Source organism: Sparus aurata, chromosome 6, assembly GCF_900880675.1.
Source record: "Sparus aurata chromosome 6, fSpaAur1.1, whole genome shotgun sequence".
Classification (NCBI taxonomy): Eukaryota; Metazoa; Chordata; class Actinopteri; order Spariformes; family Sparidae; genus Sparus; species Sparus aurata.
Genome location: NC_044192.1, coordinates 10,755,654 through 10,777,618, shown reverse-complemented (window position 1 = coordinate 10,777,618; position 21,965 = coordinate 10,755,654). Strand labels below are relative to the sequence as shown.

General features: G+C 43.3%; 1 protein-coding gene across 1 annotated transcript in view; it reads left to right on the top strand.

Annotated features, from left to right (window-relative positions):
• Window positions 1-970: 970 nt before the first annotated feature.
• Window positions 971-21,965, top strand: part of rap1gapb (RAP1 GTPase activating protein b) — a 122,813-nt gene continuing 101,818 nt past the window's right edge. The window contains exon 1 of the mRNA XM_030418863.1: window positions 971-1,386. The gene's annotated coding sequence lies outside the window, so the exon portion shown is untranslated. The remainder of the gene's footprint in view (window positions 1,387-21,965) is intronic.

Here is a 21,965-nt window from a genome sequence, read left to right as displayed (position 1 = left end):
TCTTCTTCTCACTTGATTTATTACCTCATCAGCCCGTTTCCTAATGGTTTTATGGACTTGGCTGCCAGTTCCAAGTATCTTCAAAACGGCATGATGTTAATTTTTGTAAATTATGATTCCCATTAAGAGTAAGAGATGATACAGCAGGGTGCCTTTTGACTAACGACTCTGTATGCTTTTGTTTCTTCAAGTCTCATCCAGCGTATAGTCGGTCGAGATACTTCAGTCTGGACCAAAGAGGATAAACTGCTCCAGCACCTGTTGAGGAGTTTTTTTTTTTGGATGATCACCTTTTATTCCTCTGTGTGTGTGTCAGTCACTTTTTATGCATCACAACCACCTCAGGGTTCATTTTCAAAAGACATAACCGTTAAATATTTCGTCCGGAGTGCAACGTTATGCTTTGGTGGGCCAGTAACAGCGCTCTAACCCATCACCCTGGTGGGATCCATACTAATTTCAGCGCCTGGATTCAAGCGATTTAACAGAGCTGGAGACATCAATCCCCTCGCATCAGCAGCGCCCCGAGGCTCCATACTGCCAAACACGAATCGCTGATGGACACAGAATGACACCAAAGATGGATGAGGCTTTAAAAACAGGGGATGGTGTGTGGAGAGCATGCAGAGGAGTTAGCATGCTGCAGACATGCTGGGTGGAGGAGGAGGAGGAGGAGGAGGAGGAGGAGGAAGAAAAGGAAGAGTTCAATGAACTTCAATGAGATTTTTCAGTTGTTGGAGGTTCTCAACACCAAAACCCCGACAGCCCTCTCTGTTTTTCTGCAGAGGCGAGGGATTTAAGAATAATATGAAAATGGGCAAATGTCATTAAAATTCCCTTTTCATTTTTTCTGCTCACACTGAATTCACAACAGCCAGTTTAAATGCACAACGTGTATGTGCCTCCACCCCTCAGCTGTGAGAAGCTGCACAGTAAGCTGCAGCATCATTTGGTGTGTGTGTGTGTGTCTGTGTGTGGATGGATGGAGGAGTAGTAGGAAGCGCATTGGACGGCGGAGGGCGGTCACGTGACTGTGACAGCATTTTCGATTTAAAAAGAAAGGAAAAGAGGGACTCGAGCATCAGATGCGGGCTGATGCGTGCTGAGGATTTGGCCGCTTGAGAACATCCCGCACACCTCCTCCACCGCGCTGCCGCCTCCAGCACGGACAAGAGCGCAGAATATCTTCTTTTTTTAATGTTTTATTATTATTATTATTATTATTCCACCGATGCGACAATAATCTCCTCCCTTCATCTCCTGCAAATTTAAAACCACTGACCTACCTTTTTTTTTTTTTTTTTCTTTGGTGCGTTCATCATCATACCAGCAGTGAGGAGGCGCGTCCACACACACACACATCACCTCTCGTGATCCCGCACGAAGGTAAGAGGGAGCAACTTTTTCAAAAGCATCCGTTTGGATACATAATTATGATCTCGTAAATCTCGCGTGGTTCCGCGTGGTCCAAGCCTCAATTAACAGCTGGATTCACTTAGTATTGATCGCGACGTCTCCAATCAGTCTCACGCATGCTCGAGCTGAGCACGCGCACCTGACAAAGGGGGGGGGGAGTTAGATGTGAGGAAACTGTGTAGTGTGATTACTTTGTAGTGTGATTACTGTGTAGTGTGATTACTTCAACAGTACAGCACCTTAAAAGGTAAAACGACTGGAGGCTGCGTGGTGACTGATAGATGTGTAACTACTTAAATCCACATTTCTGATTAGAAATAACTCACTAATTATAGGAAACTGCATTTGATTTGAATGTTTAATCACACAGAGGCAATCCTGACTAATCTACTAATCAGGTTTTTTTTTCTATTTTTAATTAACTGTATAAATTCAGAAGTTATTTTTTGATATTCTGTATACGCAGCAGAGGAAGCTTACAGGAGCGAATATTGCACATACTACATATTACTGGATATCAGATAAAAAGTGGGCGGCATGCTGGGTACAAAAATTAGCTTTTGTTTTTGAAGTCGTCCGTTGGAAAATCTCAGCGGAGGAAATTGGGCAGCATGTCGCAGTGCCTCTGAGCAAGGCACGCAACAGCTGGTGCGAATCTGTGGCAGTGCTCGGCAGCTCCTGTGAGAATTTGTTTAAAGATATAATAGAATCCAACTGTAAGTGTCTAAAACGATGAGGCTTTTGATATATTTTGTTGAACTGCGTGACGACATAATCTCAAATATTCACAATGTTCAGACAAAGAGAAGTTTGTTCAAGGAGAGGACGTGTTTCATTTGGTCGCATGTCGCTATTTCTGGGATAGAGTTAGAGAATGAAGAAGGATGTTGGTGAATGAGACCAAAGATAATGTGGATAAAACTGAAATATTACCTCGTCCTTGGTTTGAAATCTGGATCATTTGTGTTTGCTGGTTTTAGTTGCGCGAGTGTGCTTTCGCCCCCAAACAGCCAGATTACTTTACTGTACACCAAGAGTGTGTCGTGTGTGTCAGCCTTTTTCGAATTCAGGTCAACTTCCACTGAACTCAGCACTCACCAGAGTCTCAGGTTCTCTCTCTTCTTTTCCTCCCCTCTCTGTAATAGAAGATTTGTGAAGTGATTTACATTTCTGTCACAGTTTTCAAAATGATGAGGACCCAAACGCAAGACACAAAAACAGGAAGGTTGAAAACAAAGAGTGATCTTTAATAATGAACCTGTTGTGCAAAATCCGAGGTTCAACATGTGAGTGACAAAACTGACAACAAACAGGCTGATTCAAATAAAACCAAAGTGAAATACAAATAGCAAAAAAAGTACAAACCAGAAGTACACCGACAGGAATCTAAAAACATGTGGGCAGAAAACACGAGGAGGTGACAGACAAACTGACACAGAGAGAGAGGGAAGACAAATAAGACCAAAGTGAAACTAAAGGGGCAATCACAAAGGAGGGAAAACAGACAATGACAGGAAGTGAAAAGTAAAAATTGACACCAAAAAAACTAAAAATCAAAACCATGACAATTTCCCTTTAGTCAGCAGGCAACATTACAGCACATAACACCTGCAGGTCACCTGAACAGATCGCTGCTGCAGTCAGGTTGATAAACAGGAGTAAAGATAAATCGAGTTTTTTGAATCCCAAAAATGAAAAAGTCATCTCTGAATTGTCCTCCAGTCGGTAAACAGATCCGGATCAGAGCAGAATCTGATGCAACTCTGGGTGTTTATTCCTCCAGAAGATCTGGGATGCAACACTCTGCTCGTGTGTTTTGCTTTGTTTTGATAGACTGACCCCTGGTGGCAGAAATCACATATCGCGTTTTCGAAATTCAAGTTTTATTCAGCTATTCCATTATTGGAGACAGCAGAGGATTTTCAATCATGACCGGTAGAGATGTCAGACATCACATCACCACACTCGACTCTGCAGAATAAAGGCTACAGTAATATTCTGGGCGACGGATTGATTGTCGCATCAATCAAATCAATTCAGAATCACTTTACCTGCCTCCGTAGTCCATTTGGTGAACATGCGTCTGTCTGCATCCTAATGACGACCTGGTCCACGGTCAGAGCAGCCGCCCTCGCCCTGGGTGTCCTGACGCCTTCCATAACCTCTCCACCCGCTGGTCCATCACCTTTACTGAATGTCACACCTTTCTCTCCACCTCTGCAGAACTGACATGAGAGCTCCCATCATTTTATTTTCTTGGAAAACAAAGACAGATGTCCTGCCAGGGTGGCTGTGGCTCAGGAGGAGGAGTGGGTTGTCCATTAATCACAGCATAGTTGGCGGTTCAATCTTCATTCCACCTGTCTAAGTGTCATCAGGGAGGAGACTGCACCCTAAGTTGCTAACAGTGGTTAAGCCAGCACCTTCAGCTTGCTGCCAGCAGGGTGTCAACTTTTTACAATATTCTGAATCAGTACATATTTAATATTTTTGAGAAATGCTACTTTGCAGTCAGCGGAGGTTTTAGTGGCAAATTGTTGGAAACTCTTTGGACAATCTAAGCGAATTTTCTCTTCCGCTCTTTCACTCTGTGCTCTCGGCTTTTTGGCAAAACTCTCAAATCAATTTACTTGACCTTTCAACCAAAAAGATTTCAATCATGCAGCTCAGTAAATGTCATCTCTGTGCCATAACTGCTCCAGTAGCCTAAAATACGTGGACGAAAAAACCCAAACCACCAGCTGTGTACTCAGCTCAAATAACACAGAGACGGATCGTCAATCTTCACTCCGTTTCTGTGTGAAGTGTAAACAAAAAATAGATGATGCACAAATTCACAGCAAACACTTTTTTTCCGCTGTAGAAGCCAACGGATTTCTTTATCAGAAACAGACCGTTGATGCTTGAATGGAAGCTTAAATGTGTCCTGATTCCTGCAGCCTCTCTCTTTTGTTCCTCCCTGTTAATGTCGGCCCTGTATGACAGGTCTTTAATTAAAGCGGCTCCGAGAATGTGTTTCCAGTAATCTCAAAGCTCTCAGTGTCTCTTAAACAAAAGGGAGGCATCATTGATTTTAACTTTAACCTCGCAGACCCTTTCCACGCTTGTGCTGTAACCAATCTGTAAGCCGCCTCGAGTCAAACATTTTTACGATATCTTGTGCACATTAGAGCCGCAGGGATCAATTGAATCATCGACTTGTTGCGAGTGCATAAGAAAAAAAAGGCCACATTTCTCCCTTCATTCTAAACACTTCTGGGTTATGGACAAAACGAGACATTAGAGGGACGTTATGAACACGGATCAACATTTTAAAAAGTTGACTCGCATTTAAGGCCTAACAGCAAACTGATTAATACATAAAAACGAACACAAACAACCCCAAATGCAAATATCCTTCGTAAGAAATCCCAGTGACTACCATAAAATATATAAAATCCTATAAAAAAGGGCACTTTGCCCAGAGTACTGTGTCTGTAAAGAACATGTGAAATGTCTGACCGCGTTACGTACGTACTGTTTGTGGTCCTCTGTGAGAGGCGGACCGTTCAAGGACGGACGCAGCTCTCTCAAAGCACTTTGCCTCTGAAAAAACATCACTCTGTCGCCGGGCTCCGACTGGTAAAACCCACAGACGTCGGCAGGTTAGAGATGCAATTAATAAAGATCAAAATTTGAGGCTCTCACAGGCTACAACTGATGCACTCCTGGCCCCGATGTGGATGAATCTCTTAGGAAGGGTGCCTGTTCTTAATAACTGTCTGGAGGCGTTCCTGCATTATTCATAAGAGATGCCAAGTTTTTGTTTGCCCTTTGTCTCTTGTTTTTATGATCTGTATGATGGCACAGTAAATCGACCGGGGCTGGAAGACATGCCGGAGTCTGTCTGGGGGATTATAAGTCTTTGCATTTAACTTAATCACCCGATCGAAAGAAATAGTCTTGTGCTCGCGGTAGGTTTTCCAAAGACACTGTTAGGATACAGGTTTCCAATTAAGAGCCGAAGCTCCGGGAAGAGGGCTGGCTTTAAAATTAAATTGCTTTCCACTTCATAAGGGTAGATATTCCGTGTGGCGAGTAAATCTCTGAGGGCTCGTCATACCAATGAACTGTTACTACGCTGAGAGTCTCTGCCGTTGTCGTCTTTGCCGTTGTCGTCTTTGCTGTCTGTTTGTTTCGTACTCATAGGAACGAGGACTTCACGGTATATTCAGGTGTTGCCTCATAAATTCTGGAACGTGTTTTGCTTTGCAGCGGCCCCTTTATGGAGGACTTGCTATCATTTTTTTGTTTCAGCTGAGTTTTCGAGGTCGCTGTGGGCTGATTGCAGTGGATGGTGCAGTGGGTGGAGACCGGCTCCTAAGTAGTGAAGGAGAGCAGCTTGGGGGTTTTTACCTCACAGCCAATCAGGGTGTGACGACGCCCCTTTTGTGAAGGCTTAAGAGAGGCGGGGACTGGAGCCCAGTTATGTCTGATTCTCTTCTCAACACACTGTAGACCTCACCCATATAGATTGTCAGGCCCTATTAAGATTCTGTTCTTGATCTTTGTAGTTGAGTGACATTTTGTGCGTTACGTACTCTAGTTGAGAGACCATGAAGTCACCGTTCCTCCAGGTCACCTGGATCAGGGTCATCGCCCCTCATGAGGTTTCTTTTGTTTTCTATCTTAACTGAAGCCGTTAATACCCAAGCCCAAGACTTTAGAGGTGGTAAAAGAAGTATATTTCATTTTCATTATTCCCATAAGATGAATTATTTTATTATTATCCCAGTATTGGTGACTGTTGGCGTTCCACATAGATATGACTATATTTATGGTTCTTTTTTTTATGTGGTTTGGAGCGGTTTTTAGGCATTTTCCTGCCAGAACCTCCACATATAAAAAACCAAGTGGGAGGAAAATTCCTTTTTTTCTTCTTAATTTCCTTTGTTGAAATACGAAGGCCGACATCTGTCATTGTGATTTTTTTTCTTTCACCACAGCTTTTCTAACAATCGGATGCTAAAATCCAAACGATATCCTCTCAGTTTCTCTGTAGGCAGATTTCAACCACAAATCTCAGAAGACGTTTAATTCAATTCTTAATTTAAACTTGAATATTTTTAATAATGCGCTTGGTTTAGGGTTCGTTGTACAATTTCAAGCATGAGTTGTCTCACTGTTGAACTGGCACTGTAACTGCAATATCCCCAAACCGAGTTGATATTAAATTGAATCGAATTGGTTGCGATACCTTACTTTATTCAGTAATGCACTGGGTTACACTGTCCGCGTGAGAACGTGGAACAAGAACACATCAGTAAACCATGAATGCTTTTCCTTAAGTCGAGTATTTCTTGCAGATGTTTAATGAAAAAGCAGCGACTGAAGATGTATTATTCTGAAGGAGTTCTTGGTGTAGAAACACTTTCTTCCTCCTTATACATGAACACTAAAAGGAGACGCAGAAACACCTCCAGGCAAAAGTACAATAAATGAGTGTGCATTAAACTGATAATGACATCGGACGTTGCCTGTCAGATGTCGTAGACGTCTCCGAACGGTAGCATGTTTCTACGACCAACAAGTGACCCACGTCTTATCGCACCGACACACACACACACACACACACACACACACACACACACACACACGCTCCACGTTTATGATCCCCAAGTTGACTCATCCTACGTGGAGCCAGGCAGCTCCCCCAGTTCACCTCATTCTGTCGTCTGACGTTGATTTTCACAAAGGACGAGAAGATGAAAGAGATTTTCTTTTCCTGCACGTTTAGCCTCTGAGCCAAAATGTGACTGTGAGATGAGTGATTATTAAGGGCGAAACCGCACAGCTGCGAGTGTAAAGCTCCTGTAAATGTAAATGTAGATGTTGGTTTTCATGTCACGTCATCTTTGCATCCATCTTCCCCCCCTGTCCCCCCCGTCTCTCTGTGTGGGGACACACATGATGAACTTCTTTTTTTTCTTTTTCTCTGCTTTTGGCCAGCATGAGGCCGTCGTCTGTTTGCCTTTGCCTGCAGATAAACAAAATAGTGAACAAAAGCGAGGCGGATCGCTGTTTACCATACAGTAATGATTAATGACTTCCCCTATCGATTTCCCTGAAAGGACTTCCCGCTGCTGTACTAAAGGAGGATCAATGCCACTTCTGCCCAGCAGTAGATCCATCGCTTTACTGCACTCTGCCGAAGAATGCGAACAGGCCAATTTAAAGCTTCCTGCCTCGTGTGCACTGTAATGTACGACGAGATGGCCTGAAGAAGGCATCTTGCTCCTAGAGTGCCAGGACAGAACGCTACAGACAGAAACAAACACGTCTCTCACTCACAGACCTGACAATAACATACATTCAGGGTTTTTTTTCTCCATCAAACGGCACAAGTGTCCTCAAAATCATCCCTGATATCTTATTTTTTCAGTTATTCGTGGATACGTTTGGCGATAAGCGGTTTGCAAACGTGTGCTTTTCCTGACTGTAACATGTAAAAAAAAAGAAAAGATATTGCCTACACATGTGGAAATACGCCTCCAGCTTTTCACAGCTTGGTTAGAAAACTGTCAGGGTATGCGGGGTAATGGGCTGGTGAAGTATCTGCAGGGCTGACGAGGAAATGAGACCCCAGGTGAGGAAGTGGACAGGGAATGCCAGGCAGCTGCAGAGATGGATGAGGGAAGCGGGAGACAGGTTGTGTTGAAGGAGGGAAAGTCTGCGGGCGTCCGGTGATTCGACGGATGGTGGGGGGGGGGCCGGGGGAACACAGCTGGAGAGGAGGGGCAGAGAGGCAGACAGTGAGGATCGCTGATGGGAATCACTGATGCTGACTGTATTGAACAGTATATAAATGTAGCGGTGCAGGCGAGGGGAAGATGTTGACAGCAGCCATCCAGGAAGAGTGTTTTGAAGTTGTTGCCCACTTGTCTCGACAGTTACAGACGCCTACATACAGTTGACCCGAACCAGGTGTCTGAGTGCGGCTCCATTATGCCGTATTAGCCATCTGTGCAGCTCCGTCCGTCTCCTCAAGACGAGTGTTCCTGTAAAGCCGAGAGCTTTTATTTCTCTCGATTTTCACACGCGAAGACTGTGACTGTAAAGGTCGGATCCTCCTCTTCCTTTGTCGGTGTTTCTTCACTAAATAGCCTTGTTTTTGAAACCTGCGCCTGTGTTTCTCAGTTGTTGTTTTTTTTTTGTCCTTTTGTACGGGTAATCTTTTTTTGCTTTCTGCTCACAATGATACTAGAATGACACAGATGCAGATTGATGAACAGATGGGATCGCAAAGAAAACAAGAGCTTTTAAATGCAAACATTAAATGGTGGCAAAATGTAAAATAGCAACTGGAATATTTTGTTCTGTTGTGCCACGTTGCCTGAGAGTAAAGAATATATCAGCATCAGCAGCCCGATCCTAACAAGGAGGACACACACACAAGATATTTCTCTTGTGTTCTTCGATGACGTAACGCGAGATCGATACTAGAGACGCCACTGCTTATTTGAAAACAACGATGGCGGCGTCTCCAGAGGTTAGCGTTAGCATCTGTTGTATGAAAACTGGAGAGGATTTCTTTGACAGGAGAGCGACGATGAAAACTGAAGGCTTTCCCCGACTGTTTTCTCTTGACTGGCTCTGGTAACGGTTTGATTTATCGGCGGGCGCTCTCTCGTCTGTTGTGATAGACGGATGGTTCATCCAGTCACCTGCCAAGTGCTTCATGGAGGTGCCTGCCTGTCAAACAGTTTCTAACGGCGTCTTTATCCAGATGTTTCTGCGTAATAAACTATGTGGCGACGTCGGGCTTTAAAAAAAATCCATATCGTGCATCCCTGTTCGTCCCAGGATGGTCTTCTGCGATTTCCCATTTTGATCCTTTTTTAATGTTTCTGTATTGATCCCTCCCTCTGTCAGTGAACCAGTGTGATGCAGCTCATTGAACCCTGATAACAGAGTTATAAACCTGAGAAATAGAGGCGCTCTGAGCCATCGTAAACAGGAAGCTTGTTCGGTATTCCGTAGGTGCCGCCAGAAGTCCCATTTCATAAAACTGCTTTATTGCCAGATAGAAGCGCTCGACCAGCCCCATCATTTCCCTCTTCCAATCACAGTGAGGCCATTTTTTTTGTTTTTTTCTGTCTCTGTATGTGTAATGAATGCCTTCCAGACAACTTTGAGCTCTCCAAAATACAGGTCAGAGAGAAGCGTTTTCAGGAGGACACAATTTGTTTTTCCCTCGTGCCACTGATTTGTTCTCTGATAGCTTCGCCACTGTGGTTCACGGCGGCGAGGAATGCATTACCCTTCAGGTATCAGCCGCCCGGCAGAGACAGAGCACGTTATCAGAATCAAAAAATTCATCACATTCACGTTTGCCGGGACAAGGCGTTACACGGCCCATTATCAAACTTCCACATTTTTCCTGCGAGTCCCACAAATCCCTCCGTCTTCACACTCTCGGCCGCAGAATGGATGCGAGGTTTTTCATCCTGGTTCACGGGCAGCCGAGCCGGTCCCTCCTGAGGAGCGGCGTCCCAGATGCTCCGCAGAAGAAGAAGCCAGGTTTCATTTTATGTGGGACGTTTGGCGGAAAAGATTTCACGGAGCATCTGTGAAACCCGAGCAGCAGCGATTCATTATCTTTAATGGCTGAGACCTCGGAGCAGGAGACGCGATGTTGATCTGCGAGACAGTGATTAAGGTTCAGTCGTGGCCACTGACCTTGTGAAAGCTGTTGATTTCTCTGTCCTCGATACTTGTTAGTCGATACTTCTTTGCATCCGAAGAGTCATGACTGCCTGTAATACTGAATGCTACTTGCAAATTCACATGGAGCTCTCTAAAGTCTGACCTTGAGTGAAAAATGTTTTAGAAAGTCAATTCCTATGACAACAACGTCTGCCTTATACGTGTGCGTTGACTACAGCTCTCTGCCGACTGAAACGAAAGTTTCCGTCTCATCTTCGCACGGCTCAGATTTCCATCACGAGTTTGCCAAGAATTGTTTATGTGTCGGGTCTTTATTGCTCTGCAGGCTGTCTGACGATATTCCACCTGCTTTTCCAAGGTGTCTGCCTTGTGCGCCGTTATTTAAATACACACCGGTGTGACAGTTTTTTGAGGGACGCCGACTGTAGCTCCCCTCTGTGCCGCCACAAATCCGACCTTTTATGAAGCCTGTCGTATTCTTGCCACATGCCTGTCAGCCTCCCATCAGATAATGAGCGGTATTCACGCGCTACGGTGAAATTGTACGGTATTTTCGGGAGGCTGTAGGTTTTGTTGTTGCTGTTGAAATGTCTTGGATTAAATTGGCGACAGTTTAGTGGCATTATAATCGCAGTGGGCTGCTGCAGTGTACACTTCTGAATGTACAGTGTGGAGGCGTCCGGAAGAGCTTCCTCTCTCTCTCTCTCTCTCTCGCTGTTTTCGCGGCTTTTCAGCATTTATAGACTGAACTATATTCTCTGGAGCACAAATGATTCGTCTGTGAAGATAAGAGAGGCAAAATTGCTTAGCACAAAAGATTTGAGCTTCAAGAAGGAGCAGCCCTGGTTTGAACTCCAGGCTGTTATTACATAAAGGGACAGTGCCAGAGAATAGGAAAATGACAAACCTGGAAATTATGATAATGACTGCTCATTTATGTCTCATACGTATCCTCCAGTAATCATGTTTATCACAATGTAGAGTGCACACGATGATTAGCTAGCGTAAATTGGTTATGAAACGCAGGGTCACAGCGGGAGCCTTTAAATAACACAAACATCAGCAGCCCGGGGTTCTTGTGCCGGGGCGGAGGATGACACACACTTTGTTATTTGCAGAAACTGTTGAACCCAGATGTTTCATCCGGGTCGGGTGGTATCGTTACAGTGAGGAGGACACAGACGAGTCGTGATACTGTGTGAAACTTAAAAAAAACGGAATGCAATCAGCGTTTGTTAGCTACTGTAGTCTTTTTTTGTACAATCATGTGTTGAAGTGAAACGACTGAGCCTTTCAAGCGCGACGCTTTCATACTCACTCATGATTCGATCACCTGTTACCAATGAATGCGGCAACAAAATCGGCTCCATTTGAATGTTTCCTGTTCGAGTGTCCTGACTGCAGCCCGATGCCCTGGCTGTATGTTCATTCCTGCCATTCGGGTCGAGTCATTGGGGCAGTTGAAATGAGAAGTTATCTGTACAATACCATCCGACTACAAAAACCTAATAGATGCCAACTGGCCGGAGGGAGATCGCCAGAAAGTTTCTTTTTGGCTGAAAGTTTCTGGTAGGAAAACACAAGATTTCTACTCGCTCTTGGCTGTATTGTGAGTCATTTCCAGTTGACAAACCTCTAAATTTCACATTATGCGTTTGCTGATTAAAAAAATGCAAATGAAGGAAAATAAGCATCTTAGCAAACTTTAATGTGAGTGGTTAAGCCTCCAGGCTGAAGTGAGGACAGGGTGTTAGACCGAGACATTAGTTGTGATTTTGGGGCTATATAAACTTGTCTTTACTATTCTCATTACAAATTACGTCAAATATGTGTATGTAGTAGAAAAGGTGTGTGGCAAGCTTTTTAAAACTTTCTTGTTCACTGTACAGCACCTGTAATGAATCCAGCAGAAATCCTTTTACTACCTTGAAAGACTCGTCACAGGGACAACAAACCGATACCGATTGATGGGGGAAACACAACATTGACTAATTACTGACTTATAAAGTACTTTTGGTGAACTAATGCATCCTTTGAAATGTTGTTTTGTGCCACCCAGGGAATTCAGGTGCTACATTTACTCTTCTTTTTGCTCTGCTTTGGTCTCCACCAGCTCCTGAGGGAAATACCTGGTTCTTTACCTGTTGAGTACTCAAATATTTTCACCGGCTTGCCACCAACTTCATCTGCTGTTTGGCACTGGGCTGAATAAAATGGCCTTTGCTACCAAAAAAAAATCATTGATCGATGAAACTGAACCAATTCATGAAAGTTGTGAGCTGAAAGACGGTGAAACACTCTGAAGTCTGGCTGCAGAGTTGTATAATTCTCTGTGGATTTGTCACTGTGTGCGAGTTATTTTGGCTAAACTTTACAGCCATTTGTTCAAAAGACGACGAGGCGACAGGAGTTAGACACACTTGATGTATTACTGGATCGATCCACTCCCTCATTGCTGAGAGCTGTGCAGCGTCCATTGATTAGGCTGACTCTCTTAAGTGAAATCCTTTGCAGCTTCTCACGACAGCACCTGCCATGTGAGCGGAGAATGGTCTCCTGCGCTGTGTTTCTGTTGAGGAGGGAGAAGCGGGGGGATGGACGACTGCGGAGCTGTTGAAAGGTCAGGGGGCAGGGATGAGTTTACGGATGAGAGTCATCATGTGCTCAGGGGCTGACGCGCAGTGTTGGCTGCACAGTCCCTCCCATTACTCATGCAGCATGAGGACTTTGTCACCTCTGTAATTAAGTAGTGTAATGGCAGCCACTTCCAACTCCACACACACACGCGCACACACACACACACACAGATTAACTCACACCAAGGGAAAACAAAAAGACATCATGTCCCTAATTGGGCACCTAAGCGCCTATTTCCTGGACACAAGTGTCCCAATTATTATTGATTTATAGGGATGCACTATATGGATTATTTTGGTGACAACCAATGCTGCTGCTTCTTCTTTTTCTTCTCCTTCTCCTTCGTCTTCTTCTTCTTCTTCTTCTCCTCTCGTCCTCCTCCGTCCTCTTCTTCCTTACATTATCAATGTACACATTCATATTGTTTATAATGCAGACAATCCAGATATAGATATCAACCTCTCTAAATCAAAGGCAGGTTAACGAAAATTAGAAGTATACATGGACGAAGTGACAGGAGCTCCATGATCCAATCATTATTTGGTCGCTTTAGTAAAATAGTCGTCCTAGTCCTGCAGTAACTACAAATCATCAGTAATTAACTGGAATAAATGAGACATTCTCCGAGCTGCGCTTTTGTCTTTTGCTGTAATTCAACACGTAAGAGCTGTTTAGAAATGCAGTCAACAGCTTGCAGGAAGAGCCTTGAAAACAGGGAAATCAACAGGGAGACAGAAAGATTTTAAGATTTTAATTAGCTGTTGATGCTAAATGACATTCGAGGCATGGCCAACTTTTCTCAGGAGCAAAACTAGACAACAACAACAACAACAACAACAACAACCCTCAAGGCAGTTTTCATTTAAATCTGTCCTTTTTCTGAAATGTTTTTTCTTTATGCTCAACCTTTTTTTTCTGGCACTGCACTTAAAAGGGCGACTCCACCAATTTCCCACTTTAAAGTGTGTTCACAGGTCTTGTTGAGCAGAACCGAATATATGAAGAAGTGGAATGAAGCATGTCATCTGATGAATCAGCTCTAGTGGTGTTACTCATTGCTAAATTGCATTGTGGGTAATGTAGTCACCAGGTTTTGAGGTGAAACTGTGAATGAAAAAGGTGATGAGTCCATGAGTCAAAACAGTGTTATAGGAGTGCGATGCTAACCAGTGGACTGCTTTTCAAAACCTGGGGCCTGCTTTACCCATAATGCAACGTAGCCACCGAACAGCACCAATGGAGGCAGTTTATTAGATTACATGGAGCCGCAAAAGGCTTTATAATACTTGTTTTTCACATTATGCAGAAGCACTCCCCAAGTCCTGTAAACGCACCGTAAATGTATACTGTGTACCCTTCAAATAAAGAGTGCAGATGCCGGAAGAAACTATTTCAATTTAGCTTTGGGGAAAACAAGCAGTGCCACAACAACATGCAATAAAAACCACATATTTAAGAGGTGATTGTTTGTTTGAGGTGTTTTTTTTTTTTCCATTAAGATGAGATTTGTGATTTGAGATTGAGATTGTCTACATCAGCAAGTGATTGACTGGTCGATGAAATTGCACATTCGCTGAGTTGTAATCTCAGCAGCACATCAAATAAAAGGAACAGTCCTTTGAGTATTTTTTTTTTTTTGGAAAAGCAGAAATAAAACAACCCAATCAATCACAATCTGTGTGTTTTAAAAGAAACAACAACAACTGACTGATACACTGCAGGTAAAAACATCAAGCTGAAGCTGGTTTGATTGAAAATCACATCTCACTCAGAGTCCGCAACGAGACGGTTTAAAGTTTGCATTTAACCGGCGAGACAGTTTCTGCCCTCAGAATTCGTGTATTCCAGTATTGTGTTGTAGGTTGTTATGCAGTGATTAGCCTCGTTCTGTTTTAAGAAACTGTGATTCATGTATCCTTGAGACACACAGGCAAAGTGAATTCATCTCACCAGCCTTTTCTTCCGTTGTGAGTGAAGATCTCAACCCTGGACATGTTTTCACGCACGCCCTGGAGATGCCTCTGCAGTGCAGGGATTAATGGACAATATTTAAACGAAGCCAGTGGTGTAAAATCAAAGCCCCCTTTATGTAAACCTCTGCCTGTCAGATGTAATAACACAACAGAATGACTGCTACATCCAGGCCAGGGCAAGACACTCCAGCGATGCGGTGTTGATGACGTAAAGAGATGGAGATGTGAGGTCGGGAGAGCCTGGACCTCAGTGCATCGCTCAGAAGCCCTGCAGGAGACATGAGTCAGACTGCATGACGGCCATGACCTGTCTGCCTTCATCCGGCTGCTTCCTCCCCCAAAAGACGTCTCCAGCTTCTCAGTTTCTCTGCCTCTCCTTTTTAGTCTGACACAGGAATTCAGATTTTGGAATCAAGTTACTGTTGAAACCGAGGCGACATACAGACATTTGCAATGACTTAAAGGCGAGACTGGGACAGTGGAGAGAGGAACGCACCAATCATCAGAGGATTTCTGCTTTCACAATACAGAATGCATTAATGCAGGGTCACACGCGCCTCTACCCGCCACCCTAACAGGCCAGTGGGGAAATCTTGTTTAACAAGACAGGTAGCAGGGTTTGCAATCACAAATAGGAATGTGGGAAATCTTATTAACATGCAGCGTTCACAAGCTAAGAGGGATATTTGGATTGTTATGCGTATGTCAACATGCCGGCTGCTTGTGACGGCATTGTGAACTCTGCCAGGCGTGACCCTGGAGGGATCCATACGTTCGGCCGTGTGTGTCGATGATTTATTTTGCATTCTCCTGGACCCGTCATCCTAATATGTGTTGTGCACATTTATGACTGTATGCTCGAGGACCTCTAGCATTTGCGGTGATTCATCGTTTTTTTGTGAAACCTATTTAACTGACTGCTAACAATAGGGCCGCGAGTGATCAATAACCGCTTCAGTTTGGGATGTTCTCGGTTCTTGGTGGGGACGATGAACGTTCGTGGCGGTCACTTTTGTGTTGGCAAATAATTATGTTGGCTTTTTCATTCATTCTCAGTAAAATAGGATAAAACTTTATTGATCCAGCAAGACAATCAAATAAAGAAAGAACACATATAGTTAATCTCCATTGATCACAATCTCATTATGTTCTCATATTATTGCTCTTGGTTATGTTTTTAGTGTCTTGTCACTCCATGCAGGCTGGGCACCTGTTGGTCCATCACACTTAGGGGAAAATATAATAAATGACTTTTACATTATACACTTGAAATTTGCATTTTAAAACCGCTGGTGTGAAACTCCGAGGAAATGCATCACCGTCCTCTCTAAATCACCTACACCAACATGCATGAATACAAATGTCTTTTTAAAACACGGCAAGCAAAGCAGTAACACTATCTGCTGTATTTTGTGGACATCATGACCAAGGTTTGTCTCCATACAGTATGTATACTGTTGTTATACCACAATAATAACCTGCAAATTGTCTCCACTCCATGCACACTGGACACTGGCAGTCCTGCACTGTAGGCTGATGTGTAATGAATCGGCATGTAATGATGCTCACAGTGAAACACTGGGATAGACGTTGTTGTTCCAGGGAGGGGTGGAGGTGATGCTATCGGTTTCTGAATTTGAGAGTTGCTGTAAGGCAGTTAACAAAGGCAAACATTGATTGTCTCCACCAGCAGCAGAAAAGTCTCTGGTCACCTGTGAATTGAATCAGATCACGTCCCTGCCTGCAAGCGTCCGACATACATCTCCCCCGTGTCTGCCCATGCCAGGGTCTTCATCTGTAACGTAGCTGTGTTCAGCCAATCCTGGAATTTCAAACTTGGATACCTGCATACCTTTAAAAATATGCATGTTCCATACCACTGGGAAAAATTGGCACAACATTGGAGGCTTAAAGTTTCTGATTTTTAATAAAAGATAAATATAAGAAGGCTCCTTCTGTGTTTATATAGTATATGAACATAGTGTGTTCATAACAGCATCTAAGTTAATTTACTTCTGGAGGAGGTGCGACTATGTAGGTGCTGCAGCGGTGTGTGTTATACTTTTGACTACAGAAGTTCAACCTCAGAAGCTTGAAACAAAGTTAACTGGCAAGATATATGGAGGAGGTTAAGCAGAAAATGCATATGTCAACGTCAAAAAGTAAAGACACACCACCCACTGAGCAAAAACATATCCAAAAGAAATCTTTTCAACGTCTCCGCCGACGCTGAAAAGATGTCTTTTGGATATGTTCAATGCAGAGCCAGAATGAAAGGGTTTTTGACATCTTTTCCATGTCCAAGTGACATCTTTTCAAATACACTTACAGAAGTCTGACGAACTTCCTGTGGTTTAGAACTAAAGGTTTTATGCCAGACAAATTTGACTTCATGTAGCAAAAACTTCAGGCTTGATTTTGAACCCCAAGCCTCAACCTCAGCAGCCTGCATGAGGCGTGTAGTTTACCAGGTGAGCTTCTTATCATCTGTTTTGGTTGTCCAACTTTAGAACATTAGCCTCCTAGATGAAGGGCGACTGACCAAAACATGATGTATGTTGTAAAGATGAAGAAGCATTTGCTCTTTTAGTTTTCATGTACGTCACATACAACCCCATCGCCGCTCACCACACATACAGTCATTTCATATGCTCACTCACACACAGCCGTGCAGAGAGCATGCTGTCAGTGAGATAAGAAACGCTGCCTTGCTCGTCCCCAGAGAGCAAAGAGGGGAGGAAAACACAACGATGCAGTAATGAGGAGCTAGTGCTGTCTGCACAGCAGGTAGACTATCTACAGTGTGTTTACATCAGGAAGGCGCCGCGTGAGGGACCTCAGTTATGCTGGGGCAAGTTATTTGATATTTTTCAGTCTCCTGATATCATCACTGTTTGTTACACAGAGTGAGCTTCGAGGCTGTAATTGATTCCAGCTGGGACCCTGTCAGATGACTGAAACTTGACAATCATAAATATGTATGTGTGTCGTAGATTGATTGGAAATGTTGAATGAGAGTTCAGCAGTTGCATTCTGATGTCAGAAATGATTATTCAGGACCCTAGAGCTCAGCCATCAAGATCTCCATACGGTTCGGGTTCTTCTCTTTTTCAAAAGATCAAGTTCAAATACATTCAGAGTAAAATGTTCCTGCTCAAAGTGATTTAAAGATCCTGGACTTTGCTTTTAGAGCTGATGAAGTCATTGGCAGCGACTCTGCTTCTCTGACTCAGTGACTCTGAGTCCAAAGCTAATATACTACGAAACATTTGCTTTATACGATGTCAGCAAACAGCCTCAACTTGTATCCACATCTTTCTCACTTGTAATATTTTAATGCAAAATACTTCCTTTTCTTAAAACCACTTTGGTGTCAGCAGTTCAGCAGCAAAAAGAACAACACAGGGTGTCAGGACAGTTAATGGGTCACGTGGGCATTTTAAGATTGCACCCTCGGACAAGACTTGGATCACTGCTGAGAGGAAATCTGTTTTATGATGTGACAATCCTGTTGGTCAACGACTTGGTTTGGTCGAGGGAAACATTGTGGTTTGGGTTGAAATGACTTTAGTGAGGTTAGAGGAGCTGAGCTGTCCATGTTACAATAATGGGAACAATTGTGGTCACGCTTTAAAATAGTAAAATGGTGGTTTAACGAGCGGTTATCTAGTTCTGAGTGTTATGTGGACCCATCCATTCACCCGGACCTCCTCCCTACTAACTACAGTGGGCTATAGTGGGCTGTATCAGTTTAACAGGCTGTTTGTACGGAGGGTTGTAAGGGCCAAAATTAAGTAGATAAATAAATGACACATATGATGATGGTACTGTTATTTATGGTGACACAATACATCATTTATTCAGTTATTCAGGCATTTAATTATACATGTGTTTATTTATTTATATATTTGATTTCGGCCCTTAAAACCCGCCGTAGTTTCCCAAACTTGACTGAATGATGCCGACGGCCGACGGTGGAGATGATCGTCAAGATTTTGCTCACGATGATGTGACTGCCGGTGTTATTGATCCGATACATTTGAACTGGGACTGAGACTCAACAATCTGTCTACAGAAGCGCATACTGCATCTTTTAAGTTGGTGATTAGAATGTTATCTTGAAGAATAAGAAATAAAACGTACAAAACTATAACCCAATATATCCCTTTTCATTCGATACATAAGCATACATTTTCAAATTTCCTCCACTCGCTTTTCTTGGAGTCACTGCTCCACGAAACACTTCCCTCAGGCCTTGTATTCTGCGATCACTTCGTTGTGACGACTTTTGTTTACTCCAACATATTTTTTGTGTCTTCAGTTTTCTACCTTCTGGCTACTCATTGTTTCTACGTCTCATCCTCCAAATGTTTTCCATGCCTACAGCTCTTGGAGACATCTGCCCATGTCATGCAGAGCTTCCTCGCGTTTTTTATTTGCGTTTATTGTTGCATTTTGTCAACCTCGGGGGATGTTAGGAGAGGCGTAGTATCGAAAATCCATCAGGCACATCATTTGATAGGCTTTTTCATACTCTCATTCAGCAATCCGAGTGTCATAATGTGCAGCGTATATTCAGTAATCCAGTTTTTATAGAGACAAGCATCTTGTTAGCATTTCTTTCTCAGCTGTGTCAAAGCTTTTGTGTCAAAGAGACGGTTGTACACACTCTTGTGCCTTGTTTACAGTGTAATCTGGCAGAAGTCGGGGTGTTTGGGATGCTCTCCTGATCCTCCTCCTCCTCTGCCCTGTTTCGATCTGTCGAGATGTTCCTGTGTGAGAGGATCAGAGCAGCTTTCTTGCTAAGCTGGACCGTGTGAGCAATACGTTATGAGAGCTCTGTGCTTTACTGCAGGTGGTGGTGTTGTTGTTGTTGTGAAGGAGAAGCTTACAGGTGGGTTTTTATTTGTGTCTTGTGTGCCACCATGTTATAAATAAAATGCTGTATTGAGCCTGCTGTCCAGTCACAATCAGCTGGAGACTTTTTCTTATAGTGCACGAGGAGAAAACAAGAGCGCGGTGTTGTCGACTTTACATCAATGAATGTCTCCGGATCTTGCTGTGAGTGACACTAAAGATATGATGGGATTCTCAGACATTCCCCTAAAACACAGACTGAGCAGTGCTTCACTCCTCACACACGTTGAGTGATTACTCGCTGTTTCAGATACTAGCTGCTTTTGAATATTAATATTCTGATTATAGTCAGTTTAAAAGACCTAAACAGAATGGAAATGCACCATTTAAACACCTCAGTCAGATGCAGGGGGGTAGTTTAGACCTTTACATAAACCGGTCGAAACTAAAAATGTAAACAATATAACCTGATTGTTTTCCGGCCACGTTCTCTCAACGCACGCCCGCCGTCTTCACATAAATGCGTGGTGGCGTAAGTTTGTTTTTTATAAAAACTCATAGATAAATTAACGTGATAAGATGCCAAAGGCGGTAGATATCCATCTCCAAGGACGATGTGCCAAAACAGAGAAAAAAATCTGATGAGGAAGAGGAATGCAGGATGTAGCGTCGCTGTAACTGCAGCTGTTTCCATCAAATTCGTTGCTGTGTGTAAACTTCAGATCCTTTTAATCCCATCGCATGAAAACAGTCCAGAAATCCTCAATCAGAATGAAGAAATACAGCCCATGTAAACACAGCTAATGTGTTGTATGGATAAGTGACTGATTATTGGGTCTGACAGTCTGTTTTTCTGATTATTGAGTCAGATTATTATCAGTATATTTAGTTTTGCTCGGCAATGTAACTAGTAACTCAATGTTTCCAATAAATGCAGTGAATCGGAGGTATACATTTGGAGGTGTACAAAACACAAAGGCAGGCAGGTTAGAAAGAAAAACAAAGTCCAAAACAAAATCCAAAATGCAAGCAACAAAAAAGGCAGGAGATAAAAAGCTGGCAACAAAGAGGCAGAACACCTGAAGACAATGAAACAAAACAGAGGACAAACCAGAAAGGACCAGGGAACAGACACCAGAATGCAGATCGACCAACCATGAGTGGAGGAAAAACACAGACTCAAATACACACGGACTTATTAACTAACGAAACACAGTACTGAAGTAAAATACCTCAACATTGTACTTAAATACTGCACAGACTAAACTGCAGTTAGAAACACCCCATCACGGCTTATTCTTAGATTTATATGATAATGGTTCCACATGTGTCCTTGACGGCATCACTGCGTTGCGTAAGTAAGAGGAGGTAAATGCAATTTTACTCTCAGCATGCATGAATCTCTTAAAAGCAGACAGCCTCCCCTGTGAGCATGAAGCTCCAGCACTGTGAGCCTCAGTACGTCCTCTTTGATCAAGTCCCAAATTTGTTTATTGAGGAAAAGTCGTCACGCTCCAGTGTTCACTCGTCTTCCCATTGAAGCACATCAAAGCAGTGTTAGTGATTAAAAGAACAGATTTTTGAACTTTTTCGCGGACAAAGCGAGACAGTTCTGCTGATGTATTGACCTCGGCACATTTTTTATGTTTCTTCCGTGCCGGAGCCGAGGGTGAAATCCAATACGGCCACGCTAATTTAACAGCGTGTGGAGGTGAGCTGCTTCTGCAAACGGGCCCCGTGCACCAGATGTATGCAGAGGTGTAGGTTGGAAAAAAAAAAAAGCAATGTTTTGGTTTATATTGATCAGTCCTCAGAGCGCAGTGCAGCTCTGTCTTCTGCAGTCAGCCTTCATGTGGAGGAGTGAACACAATACATGTCTTTATTCTTTTATCAAGATCGCGGTTACCTCACAGAGTCACCTGGGTTCACTTTGCCATTATTTCTCAATTTGTTTCCTCTTTTTATGTTTCTTGATTCACATTTAAATAATTTATCGTTCCTCTTCTTCCACCTGGAAGGATCAGATTATCCCGTTTCAGCCGTCAAGGCGTTGTGATTACAGTTGTGCTCAATTATGTTCTTTCCTTCTCCATTTGCTCCCCAGCGGAACGGCTCGATTAAGATAACTGGACTGGGCTGATTAGCCCCTCCCCCCTACTGTTAATTAGGATTAGTGCGCGCATCAGATGTGTCATTGATGGCGACAATAATGGCGACTCAAAATAGGTGAAGCGTGTCAGGTATTGTTGTACGTGGAAAATGCAGCACCGGTTAATAATTCAATGGAAGATGAATTAATGTAAAGCCTGGAGGTGCATTATGGGAATGTGCTTATGCTTGGATTGGAACATGGGGTCATCCGTCTAAGTATAAACT